The sequence below is a fragment of the Gastrolobium bilobum genome, unplaced genomic scaffold, assembly GCF_033153095.1.
Source record: "Gastrolobium bilobum isolate Gb01-03AN ecotype WA unplaced genomic scaffold, APGP_CSIRO_Gbil_v1 utg1802, whole genome shotgun sequence".
In the NCBI taxonomy this organism is placed as follows: Eukaryota; Viridiplantae; Streptophyta; class Magnoliopsida; order Fabales; family Fabaceae; genus Gastrolobium; species Gastrolobium bilobum.
In genome coordinates this window covers 69,162-82,759 of record NW_026897076.1, presented here as the reverse complement: position 1 = coordinate 82,759, position 13,598 = coordinate 69,162, and the positions used below count along the sequence as shown (strand labels likewise).

Sequence of the window (13,598 nt, the reverse complement as noted above, 5' to 3'; positions counted from 1 at the left end):
AAAAAGCGAACCCTTAAATTAATTGGCTAAAATTGGGGAAATCAATCAATTGGATTGATTGGATAAAATTAAGGAAATTACCCAATAAGATTAGGATTTGATGAGGGAGCTGATTTGACCTAGTCTTAGGTTAATGAGGCGCCACATCTATATGTAGCCCATCTTCTTCCTTAGTTTTGCATCTCTTCTTCTCTAATTTTCTCTACTGAAACCTTAGCCAACACACACATCAGTGTGGCAGCTATCTCTCTCTTGTAATAACCAAAGGCACCACCTAATCTCTATTCTCCTCTTGAGTCTAGCAACCTCAATTGAAGGATATTGGGCATTCGAAGAAGTGTTCTTCTCTTACAAGACAATAAGGTGGTGTGGATTTCCATCGAAGGACTTGTGTTCTTCAAGTATGAAGAATTGATCAAGAACGCATCTGATCAGAAATAGTTATCCGAATAAAGGTATCAACTTTAAACCCTTAACGTGTCTATTGCATGCTTCATGGGTTGAACATAATTGAGGGTGGGCAAAGGATGCTTATTCCGCACAAAAACTTTAATTTTTCCTCTTTTATGTTCATGGCCTAGAAGCGGCTACTTTCAGATCCAAGGTGCGATATTTGAATATGACTCCATCCAACTAAAATCAAATATCATTAAATCAGGCGGTGATTATACCTTTATCGATATAAGACCTTCCATGGTCAGAAATGTTACTTGACTCCGTCAACTAGTCATTACTGTGGAGTGTAGCAAGAAAGTAGCATGCCAATGTGATCCAATAACAGCCAAACTGCTCTTTTCTCTTTGTGTTCTTCAAGTATGAAGAATTGATCAAGAACGCACCTGATCAGAAATAGTTATCCGAATAAAGGTATCAACTTTAAACCCCTAACGTGTCTATTGCATGCTTCATGGGTTGAACATAATTGAGGGTGGGCAAAGGATGCTTATTCCGCACAAAAACTTTAATTTTTCCTCTTTTATGTTCATGGCGTAGAAACGGCTACTTTCATATCCAAGGTGCGATATCTGAATATGACTCCATCCAACTAAAATCAAATATCATTAAATCAGGCGGTGATTATACCTTTATCGATATAAGACCTTCCATGGTCAGAAATGTTACTTGACTCCGTCGACTAGTCATTAGTATGGAGTGTAGCAAGAAAATAGCATGCCAATGTGATCCAATAACAGCCAAATTGCTCTTTTCTCTGTCAGTCCTCAAATTTCTCCCAAATGCCTTAAATCCAGAGAAATTCCATGGTTTATCAAAAAACCATCATATAATCAAATATGGTGTCGACCACGGGCCCTGCGGTCTTAACTATACCATTAAGTTTCAAACTCCCATATAGTGTCAACCACAGACATGATGGTTCCAACGACATCGAGTTCCAAAATCATGTCTCAAACTCCAATATAGTGTCAACCACAGGCACAGTGGTCCCAACAACACTGAGTTCCAATATCTCACAATTGATAAACACAAACACAAATATGCAATATTTAGTGTGACACCCTCCCCTGCACGCGTCCAAGGGAGTTGTCTGCTAAGCGGATTAGAGTCGTAACGAATTTTATATAAATACAGAACTACGTTTTCAAGTTGCTAATTCACTCTTATGATTGAAATCTGGTGGTTTACTGAAATCAGAGTGTGACTTTAAAAATACATGACTTGCTGAAATAATAATTTTCCTGCGAAACCTTGCTGCCTTGCAAAAATGGTATAAATTCGAGTTCAACAGCTTAAAAAAATATTCTTTGATACAAGGAAATTAGACATTCGGGGCTTTACGTGCATATAAAAATCATTTCATTCGAAGGTGTCTAGCTCCCGAAACAGAACTCGCAAGGTAAAAGATAAATCAGTGAAAATGTTCCAAAACTACCTGACTTGCAAAAATCATAAAAATCTGTGCTCACATAATTTCATTGTAAAGCTTATATAATATGAAACTAGACACCTGGGGCTACGCGTGCATATAAATTATAAGTAAATCGGAGATCTGTAGCCCTAGAAGTGGAACTCGCAAAGTGCTCGCAAAAACAGTTTATAAATCAGCATTCAAAACGTTCATGAATTGTTTTTGTAAAATATAACCCGAATAGTGCAAGTTAAGTGCTGACCATAGAGTCTCAGACTACACCAATTTAAGACAGGTTTTGACATTTTTTCCGATATCACAAAATATTAAATCAACATCATTAATCAGTCAACAGCTAGCAGAAACAGTGGACAACAACATAATTTCCAAAGCAGCAGCAAACAAGCAGAACATGTCCAAATTAAACACTTCATCAAAAATCCTTTTTCGTCTCCCTGCAATTTATAAAAATTGAGCCCCAAAAGGGGTGAGAAAGAATCCCAGTAGTGTGATAGTAAAACCAGTATTGCCACAATATTAGACTAGGTACAAAATTCCAAAACAGTCGCATCAACATATAATTCCGAAACGATGCTAACATATACTCATAGTGCATATATAACGTCAAAGTACTAATCATGGTGCGTATATAACGCCATAGTCATCATACTGTGTATATAACGCCATGGTAATGTACGCTCATAGCACTGCAGTGCACGTACTAACATCACAGTGGAGATTCCATATTGGCTCCCATCAAAGGTGAATTCCAATTGTGGCCTATACGGACTGAAGCCAAGTGTCCTATACCCTGGTACCGGAGGAATGCCTATATGATGCGTGCTCAATCACATGCTTACTTATATATATACTTCGGTTTCCAAATTGGATGCACAATGCTGCATGCCATGATATGCTTTGCACACACAAAAGAAACATATGATTATGATGTATGTATGCATGACTAGATCATCATCATAATAGCAAATCTTTCATGTATTTTCAATACCAAGCTGCCGCGTAACAATTACTTCTCATAACAGAATTTCCATCTTGTCAAGTTCAAAGGCAGATTACCAATCAATATTTAACAGAATACAAATCATCACGCACATGTGAGCAACAGTTCAAAATTCCATACGCTAGCTAATAGTCACAATAGGTCTTACCACCAAACACTTACCTCGTGTTCCCAAATATAAATCAAACAGCAGCAAACTCAGTCCACATTCAAGGTTTATGCGCACCTAATCAAGCAAAACCAACTAGAGTTTCAAACGTTGATTCTTATAATTTACAAGCATTAGCCATACCTACAAGCCTGAGCATTTAACACATTTTCCATAAGTCTTTTACTAACTATGTTTTCTGGCTTCAAGTTCTTTTTCTAACTTGTTAAAGCGAAGACAATTTAACGTTACTCACGTCCAATTCGGTTTTCATAAAAAAGTCTCATGATTTTTCATTCATATAATTTCTATTTCCTTAGACCTATGGTGCGCTACAGGGAACATATAGCATGCTGTCAAATTATTCTAATTCATATACAAGGTGTAACACCCTCTCTTGTAGGCCTCCAAGAGAGTTGTTTGCTAAGCGGAATTTGAGTTCTTTAATAGTATTTTAGAGACTGAAAAAAATTCGCTTTTACATTGCCAATTAAAACTAAAGAGGGGATCTGGTTAATTACAAAAATCAGAGTACGCAAAATTTCTTAAACCTATTAAAAATATAAATTTCCTGATAGACCTTGCTGTCTTTAAAAATTCGTATAAAATCCAGTTCAACGATTCAAAAATATATTCTTTGTAATCTGGAAACTAGACATCTGGGGCTTCACGTTCATATAAAATAATTGTGATTTGGAGATCGTTTTCCCCTCGAAACATAACTCGCAAAATAAGAGAGAAAATAGTGGAAATATCACAAATGTCCTGGCTGGTAAAATTCATAATAAATCGATCTTTCAGAATTTCTTTGCAAGGTTTACATATAATGAAACTAGACACCTGGGGCTACGCGTGCATATAAATTATAAGAAAATCGGAGGTCCGTAACCCCAGTACGGCAACTTACAAAGTGCTCGCAAAGACTTTTCAAAACTCAACATTTAGATAACATGTCAAAATCCTTTTCGCAAACGTTTCAACATCTGTTTCCAAAATACTTGCTGGTCATAAAATCGTAATGCAATAATAAAATCATAGTTCACAGTAATAAAAGCTTCTCAATTTCATACAGTCATCCATAAAATATCACATCAATAGCAGCATGCCCAAACAGTGGAAGCCAACAGCAAATATCCAAGTCCTCAAAAGCTTTTACGTCCTCCTGCCATTTTGTAAAAATAGCAGCCCCAAAGGGGTGAGAGAAAATCCTAGTAGTGTGGCAACAAAACCATAATGCAACAATATTAACTAGGCACAAAATCATAAATAGTCACTTCAAACATTTAATCATTTTCGTCATATATCATAACGCGTATATAACGCCCTTTTTCCTTTACGGTCATAGCACCGTCGTGCGCGTAGCATCACAGTGGGTATTCCTAATGGCTCCCATGAAGGTGAATCCCACTGTGGAACCTATGCGGACTGAAGCCAAGTGTCCCCTCTCCTGGTACCAGGCATGCCTATATGATGCATGCTCAGTCACATGTCCTCAATACAAATATATATATATATATATATATATATATTCAAGATGTCATGAATCAAGTATACATGCCATGTTATGCAATCGCACCCAACAAAAAAATGTATTATGATGTAAAATGTATGCATATATCATATCATCCTTTCATATTCTTACCATTGGCTCATCATCATCATAACATACATAGAACAAATGTGAGCAACACATCACAATTCCATACACTAGCCAATAGTCACATTAGGTAATACCGCTTACACATACCTCGTAGTCGGAATTTACTTTACCGATTCACAACGAAACAGTCCAACGTCTCAACGATTTTTCACACCTAATTTTACAGTATAATAAATCAGTGCACATTCAATTTATTCATCAAATTCCCAAACTTAATAATTCCTATAGCATTCGGCCTTAAGGTTCTTTTTCAATAAATTTATTTTTGATTCTAATTCAACCTTTATACATTTTCAACAGTGAGCACTTTTTTTAATAGCTCCACTAGGGCAGAATCGGTTTTCATGCTTCATCTACACAAATTTTCTAACTTCAATTAAATAAAATACAGCAGCCCTATTTTTATTAATTAGAGACAAATCCTATCACTTACATCTAATATAGGTTCGGTTTTCAACACATAGGAGGTCTTCAAGAATAAATTATGTAACTTCCACTTTTCCACTCAAAGGGGCGCAAAATAAGGCCTACTTAGCTTGCTGTATATTTAATTTAAATGAAGCTTAGAGCATATCTAAACTTACCAAAACAGAATTGATTTTAAACTAACCCAACATCAAAGACAATTCTATTCTAAAGCTTACTGACCCATGAGTGGTGCGCTATAAGAGAGGTCTATGCATGTTGTTCTTATCATAATATTTTCATAAATTTTTTTGAGAGATACTAAATCAGAATCGGTTTCATCTAAACCAACCATTTAAGATAATTTATTCTAACATAATTACTCCATGAAGGGTGCGCCATAAAGGGGGTCCAAACATGCTGTTTTATTATTTTACTTTGTAACAACCCCAAAATTTATTATATGATTATTTCAACGTTACTTTTCTTCATGTTTTCAAACTATGACCCAATGTTCTCAAGGCAGAAATAATAATAAGGCTAAAGAAGATACAAAGGCTATTTCCTAATATGCCTCACGACTTGACTAGAGTAAGGAAGGAGATGTTTAGTGCTTACCTCTCTGGCAGCACACAAGAAAGTCGAATGGAACAAGGAGCACAACACCACTTTCTAAGTTTTACGAACACAGCAGTCCAATCCTCCAACGTCAGATGTGTGCACGAAAAGAAAAGAAGATTTTCTTGAGTTAAATCCTTTTTGCATCAAGGACCTCGGCTAGACAAGCAGGAAGTGGAAGGAGCTCTTCAATATGGTGATGGCTTACAAGGGTACACGGTTTCAAGGAAGAGAAGAGAATAGTAAGATGTAGTTTGGCTATTTTTTTTTTCTTGGTATATTTCTTGCTGTTTCTCACGGTCAAAGAAGAAAAAAATTTGGGAAAGAAAGGTTGCAAAATGTCCAGCCTACTTCCTCACTAACTCAGCGCTTGGTGATGAAAGAAGAGGGTTGAGAAGGCTGATTTAAGCTTGTGTGTGCCATCAGGAAAGTGGCTGAAACTTTCCCTCATTTGGAGCGCATAAGGTGACAAGATGGGTAAGGCTTCTGCCCTATTACTTTACATGCAATCTGACCACACTTTCCTTTATTGGTTACAAGCAACCAGATTTGTATTTTTCCTTCCCCTCCCCCCCCCCCCCCCCCCACGCGCATGTGACAAGAAAACTATGACAAGGCTGACTTAAGTTGTCATTTTAAGCAAGCTACATCAGAATTTTTTCAAGGCTCTAGGCACATGTGAATGAGAGATGGAGTGTGGCTGGTCTAAGGTAGTTTAGTCACACAAGCTACCAACTTTTTGACAGCACTACAGCGCATGAAACAAGGGGATGAAATGGCTTATCCTTTTTGCCATGTGTTGATTTCTACCCAATAGAGAATTGTCTTGTATGATTGCTAGATGAGATAAAACTTTAGCAAGGAGTGGAGAGTTTGGGCTGAATCCAATACCCTTCCTAAAACCCTATAGGTTCGGCCAATGAGCATTCTAGGGACCAAAATATGCAGCCCAAAAATGATACTACCTAGAAGCTAACCCAATAATTTTTTCGGTTCAGATAAGGCCTAATTAACATCATGCTTTATTTTATTTTATGTGCTACAATTAATACATTCCTATACTTTATAATTAAAATTTCATATGTCTAAAATAAATCTTCATTTAATACTATACTTCAATAATTTCCTAACTTAATTTTAATCCTATGCTAATTCTCAATAATTTCGAAGACCAACAAACAATACATATATATATATATCAAATTTAATTTTTTTTTATTTTTTACACGTGCATTCTTATACTTTAAGGTATTTTATGTATTTCCCTAATTGTGTGAAATGTTACCTACTAACTCAATATTAATTCCCCATGAGTAATCATGAGATTAGCGTAATCTGTATTAGTTTTTCCTAATTTCGAGGGATGTTACACAAGGTATGATGTAGCAACATATTTCAACAAGGGAAATTATAGTCCAAGCTAAAAGAATGATTCTTTGTCGTGTAACTACAAAACCCCATTGGTTCCAACATGGCAGAATTAATAGAATTAAGATGACACAAAGCTACCCCCTAAATACGCATATAAGTCCGAATTTTGGCCAGAAACTAAAGACACATAATTTATCTATTTACAAGGTAATTTCTACAAAGTTTAAATGTGATGGAACAAGGTCTTAGGCAACGGTTCATGCAGTCTTAATTCATACCAAGTTTAACCCAATTCTCCAGTCCAAGGCTGGTCTAACATCATTAAATGAGTATTGTTCAAGTTCAAAAATTCAGTTTTTAGCCTACTTGCATCAAGTCCTAGGGCTGCTTAAAAATAACAGAATTTAAAAAAAAAATTGGGAGTAAGGTGTAGGAGTGACAAGACAATAATTTCCCTAATTTATACATGTAAACCGAATCAGCAAGGTGCGGAAAAATTTGGGATTTTGACGTTACCTCTTTTCAAGAATACACAACTAACTTTCACTCATGGACAACAACTTCCTTCATCCACTGCTCCAAGGGACCGATTCCAATTATATACAAGGGAAAGAGAGACTCAACCACAGCCGAGTCATGGGCATGCAGTGGAACGAAACAAAACTTAATCAGAACTGGTTTAATTCGCGTTGAACAAGGGGAGGAAATTGCTTTACCTCTTTGAATGAAGGTCTTCGGCTGAACATAAGAGAGGCAGAAAGACGATGAGGAAACTCTGGATTTCGAGCTTCATGCAGTGAGCACTCCATCAAATCACACAGAGCAACGACAACAAGAAAGACCGCAAAATTAGCGCCTCCCCTCCTGGAGGTGTACCTTCAGCCGACAGCAAGGAGACGGAGTTCTTGTCTTAGGGGTTCAAGGTATGTGGAGTGCATGAGAGAATGGAATGAAATTTCTGGGTTCTTGGTCATCACCCATGGGGTTCGCAACTTAGGAAGTGGATGGGGGGAACTCCATGAGGTTTTGAATAGAGATCAATAATTAGCCTTGAGGCTTCCTTGTACAGTTTGAAGGTTAAATTAATTTCTTAATTTAAATTTCCTTCCATTCAACATAAGTAATATTTTCCAATTTCCAAGAATTATTTAATTGAGAGTATCCTTTGTTTGATTTCAAAAACTATGTAAGCAAGAGCACCGATGAACGTGCATCACTTAGCTTATCTGAATTTTGAAATCATTAAGGTCTTAAAATCCGGTCAGTGTGTGCTTCACACAGTCATGATACATGATTAGGGTATGTAGCGTGTGTTTAACACATGACCATTTTAGTAGACCCATAAATTACTCGCAAAATAAAAGAACTCTCTTAGGAAATTTTCTTACTAATTTATCTTGATTTTAAAACTCCAAAAATAATCAATTTGATTATTCTAGATTTTACCAAAATCATAATAATTAATTAATTTTCGAAATTAATATAACCATTAATCTAGATTTTGTTTCTAAAATCATAATTATCATAATTTTATTTTACTGGAATATTTAAAATCAAAAAACTACGTGCATAAACTATCATTCTAGTCGGTAATGACATAATAGAAAATATGCACGTATGACATCTGATCATGCAGCAATATGGGACCTTCCTATCCTATATGACATGTTATCGATAACATGTTAATCGCACATATAATTGATACCAATCAATAAAAGCATTAAATAATAAATTCTAATTACTTTAATCCATGGCCTTCCTATTTTAAAGAAAATAAAAATAAAAAAAATAAATATTACAACTTTGGAATTCAACTTTCGCCTAGCCCATAGTATCTGTCTCAAGTCCCTTTAGGGTTTTCATGGGCCCAAAACCCAAAAGCCCAATCCGTCAGGTCTGCCGTGCCGTCACCCGAAGTCAACTCAAGCCGAAACTCCAGGGGAAGGACCGCCATATAGACACGAGTGCGCCACCGGAACCACCCAAAAAGGTGGCCGGACGCTCCTTCTCGCTCTCATTCTTTGCTGGCGAGTGTTGGCCACTCGCAGCCGCTTGAGCCGGCACGTGGAGGCTCCAGTGACGAAGAGCCACCAACCGCTGCGTTCGTCTTTCCGTCCTCTTTCCAACCATATATGGATCGCCCAATTCTGGGATCGGTAAGTCATCGAAAAGTCTCTGGCAGTGCTGACTGCGCATCTTCCTCGCGGTTTTCCGATCTTGAACTTTTACAAAATATTGGAAAAATACACAGAAATTCCGAAAAAAAAAAGCAAGGAGGAAACCTAATCATATTGGATTAGCCTCCTTGTTACAAATCGAGAAATACACGAGAGACCCTAACCATGGATTAAAGTATTTTTACCGATTAAAATTTAAACTTTTATGAAAAAGAACTATAATGAATCAACATGAATATTGATAACAGATACAGAACAAAGGTGCCATATTTTCAAAATCACAAAAATAAATAAATAAATCAAAGCTAATCTAAATCCCCATCACAATCCGGCTCTGATACCACATGAAGGTATATCATCAGAAAAGCGGAAGCGCATCGTACCGATGCGATGAAGAATAAAGACACCACTTTGATTACCTGGGGTGAAGTAGCGAGCGTGACTAATCCTCACGTTCAGTTCTCATTCTACAGCCTCACAATCTGCAGCAACGCACCACGAACGGTCGCAAAATCTGCTCTACGGTTGATCTTCCAGGCTATGACTCAAGGGGATCAGGTGGTCGTGTGGGAAACTGTTCAGATGATGAATGTCTGCCTCTTTGGTGTGTTTCTGATGTCTGTAACCCTATGAGGCACTAGAGAGAAAAGAGAGTTTATATACTCTGCCCAATCCAAAATAAACCCTAAGCTTCATGGGTTAAAATTAGACTCTGGGCTTACTCTCACTAAAGCTATTGGGCTTAAGTGAAAAGAGCATACTAAACCCAGCAGTGTGAGAGGGTCTTTAGAGATGAGAGTCCTCTCTAGCATGGGGTAGTGAACCGGTCTGCAAAAACCCGCACCGTTAATTAAGGAAGTTAATTAATTAATTTTAAGAAATTGGGAAATAATTCCATAATTGACCCTAATAATTATTATGAGACTTAAATAATTATGATAAGTGAGTAATAATGTTGAAAGCCGTTTTTCTAAAGAAAAGTGCAAATACCGGTTCTGCTCCTCAGTATAAATGCGTACAGATGAAGTATTACAGAAAATTATAATAAGTGCACGAATATTCCTAAAATAATATATAGGACTGTGATTTCAAGTTTCAAGTTAAAATAATGAGAACTGGTGCCAGATACTGGCTATGGAAAAGAGCGTACCGGAAAGGTGCTGCAAAAAATAAAATAAAAATATGATAAATCTTAGAAAAATGAGTAGGTTCAGATTCCAAAGTTTGGGATTAAAATGCTAAGCGTAGCTATTAATGCTAATACTGTGTGTTTAAGACTTAAACCACTATAAATACTCATATTTGGCTCTAAGCCCTAGGCCATATCAGTTCTCTACGTGACTCCTTGGTTGGCTGAACAGCTAAACACTGTTCCATTGCTTCCTCATCCATTTTGTGAGCATTGTGACCTCTTTTCTTCCATTTCTCTTCACTTATTACCTTGTGTGAGTGAGAGGGATCATTGTGAGTGTGAAAGATGACTCTTTTCTGGTTGCTCAGCCACTGTTTTTGGTTGTTGAGGGGATGAGTTCCTTTGTTTGAGTGTTGGGGGCCATTTCTTTGGTTGTGGGAGCTCCAAGGAGTGATCTTTGGTACAAAGAATCAACCTTTGATCTCCATTTTCGTATCTTGGAGAAGTCAGAACTGTGGGGACTTGGTGGTGAGCTCCAAGAGCACTCCTTTTTTGAGTTTTAACCTTGGGTAAGTGTTACCAACCTTTGATCATGAGATTTAATGGTTAAAAGTGAAGTCTTGGCATGTATAATGAGTTGTTTAAGTAACCAACACTTATGTGAACCTGTATGTGCCTAAAAATAGAGTCTTGAACGTTTGTATTTGGTTAAAGTTGAATCTTTGATGGATATCTTCGCGAAATGCAGAATCTGCATTCTGTCGCGAAATATCTGGATATTGATATCCGGATATTGATATCCGCATATTACCCCGACAAATATCTGGATATTCTGGGTTTTCGAAGAATAGTAGCTGCATTGTTCAAGCAGAATGCTGTTATGGGTTTGTGGACCCTAGTTTGATGAAGTGAGACTTCTGTAATAATTAAACTAAGTCAGAATCAAGTGATTAAGGGCTTGTGGCTGTGTGAGAAGCCTTAAGACATGAAACGTAAAAGAGAAGCGTTGTTTTTATGTATATGCTTTTGAGCTATGGTTATGGATATGATTGCCGGTCCGAAACAAATTGTGATTCTACTATGTTTGGGCTTTAAGCTTGTGTGGACTCTTGGCTTGGATAGCTAGCTTGCAAGGTAAGCTTTCGTGTCCTCGGTTTAGCCATTGTTTGTTCCACCATGTCCCATGGGGGGATGGTTATATGCATGATGTGTTTTCATGTACTGTTTTATTGAAATGCTATTGAGCTGTTAAGTGCAATTATTGTATGATATGCGTGTGGTGTTTCGCCTAGCCAGGAAGCCATGGGGTGGTCCTGGGGGCGGGTACAACACGGACGTGTACTGTGTGGGTAATAGACGTATTTCTGCACTTCTCTGATCAGTAGAATAGTTATAACACACATGGCATGATTATCTGCTGCATTGCACTGTTTTGGAACTTATATTGTTTAACTGCTTTTGGAACTTATATTGCACATGTAAGTGAGCTTGGGGTGGAAGATCCTTGAGGAACCCTTGTCTTACTGAGATTTCTGTTTAGAGATCTCACCCCACATTTGGGGCACTTATTTCAGGTTCAGGTAATGCGGGGGTTGAAACCTCTAGCAGCAGGAGGCCAGAGCTTAGTTGATTGATATTTATCTGTTATGCTGATTGTGCTGAGATGCTGGATATGCCTGTTGCTATTATGTTTTTAGCTTTACTATTATGTTGTTGTGGTTGAGACTTGCAGGGCTTGTTGCCTTATTTGGTTAGTATGGGGATTGTGCATGCCACGTTGATTGAGTATGTCCTATCTTAGATTTGAGTTGTATTAATGTATCAGGATTATGGTCCGGTCTACGTGTTGTAGTTCTGTGACTTAGATATTGAGGTTATTACTCACTTTTATTTATTTATTGAGGTTATTTCAGCATAGATAGCCGTTTAATTGCAATTACGTACAGACGATGTTTTATGAAAAGAATTAAGTAATTAACTTGGTAATATTAATGACGTCATAATTGAAAGTAAAAAGTTATTCCGCATTTTAAATTAAGCGTGGCTTAATACGATGACATGTTAATAAACGGGGTATACATGGAGTGTAACTTTTTATGGTATCAGAGAACTTTCTAGGGAAAAGCCTGTATGTATTGCAATAACTTAGGATGTTTTGTTGTGAGTCGTGTCTGTGCGTTCTCTCCATTGGGTTTTGTTATGATGATGCATATGTGACCACATTGCGTGGGCCTGATCAACTCACTCTTTGTGTAAGTTGTGCAGAGTCATGGTACTACCTCGGAGGAACCGAGAAACTAGCGGGGATCAATCTGATCATGTCCTGGCTGCATTGGATGAGATGCAAGTGGTGCGAATTGCCGACCAGGAGGCCATGAGAATGGCAAACCAGGCTATGCTAGACGCCGTCAGAGAGGCGAATAGGAAAGCCACTGAGGATGTATTGGAGGCGAACCGCCTGGCGAACTTGACTACGATGAGAGTCATGTTGGAGGAGATGAGGGCTGGTCCTGCTGTTGGTCAGTTCCCTCCGCCACCACCTCCACCTCCACCTCCACCTAGCCTTCAAGACAAGAGCCTGAGTCACGTTGAGGGTGCCACTCCTCTTACTAGGGTGATGGAACCCTATGTGGAGTCGGTTGAGGATCGCGACGTGCTTGACCGTCGGCTTAATGCTTTCTGTAAGCATAAGCTACCTTTCTTTGATGGGTCGTATGATCCTATTGCGGCGGCGAGATGGCTACAGGCGTTAGACAAAATCTTCCGGGTCATGCAGTGTACTGATCCACAGAAGCTGATGTTCGCCACGTATATGCTGGAGGACGATGCCCATGAGTGGTGGATGAACACCTCTCACGCTTTTGAGATGCAGGGCCATGTTATGACATGGCCATTCTTCGAGGATTGCTTTCTGGGTCGGTACTTCCCTTATGATGCGCAGGAGAGGAAGCAGGGGGAGTTCGACAGGTTGGTGCAGGGCTCGTTGTCTGTTGACGAGTACCTGGCTAAGTTTAATGAGCTGGTGAAGTTTGCACACTTTCGGATGGCTATGCCTACTCTGGCCTTTTTGGCTGCTAAGTTCCGTAGGGGACTTAGCGAGGAGATAACTGTTCCCCTTGCTGGAGCGGCTTCGAGAGATTTTGGGACACTGGTGAAGCAGTGTCGGGACATTGAGGATGTTTGTTTGACGAGTAAGGCC

At 38.3% G+C, this 13,598-nt stretch overlaps 1 long non-coding RNA gene across 1 annotated transcript; it reads right to left on the bottom strand.

The window, feature by feature from the left end:
- Window positions 1–3,994: 3,994 nt before the first annotated feature.
- LOC133303880 (uncharacterized) lies at window positions 3,995–8,150 on the bottom strand. The gene is made up of 3 exons (XR_009750526.1): window positions 7,607–8,150; window positions 4,784–4,850; window positions 3,995–4,198 (listed from the first exon to the last, which is right to left on the bottom strand). It is a non-coding gene; the product is annotated as an uncharacterized LOC133303880 (long non-coding RNA).
- Window positions 8,151–13,598: the final 5,448 nt, after the last annotated feature.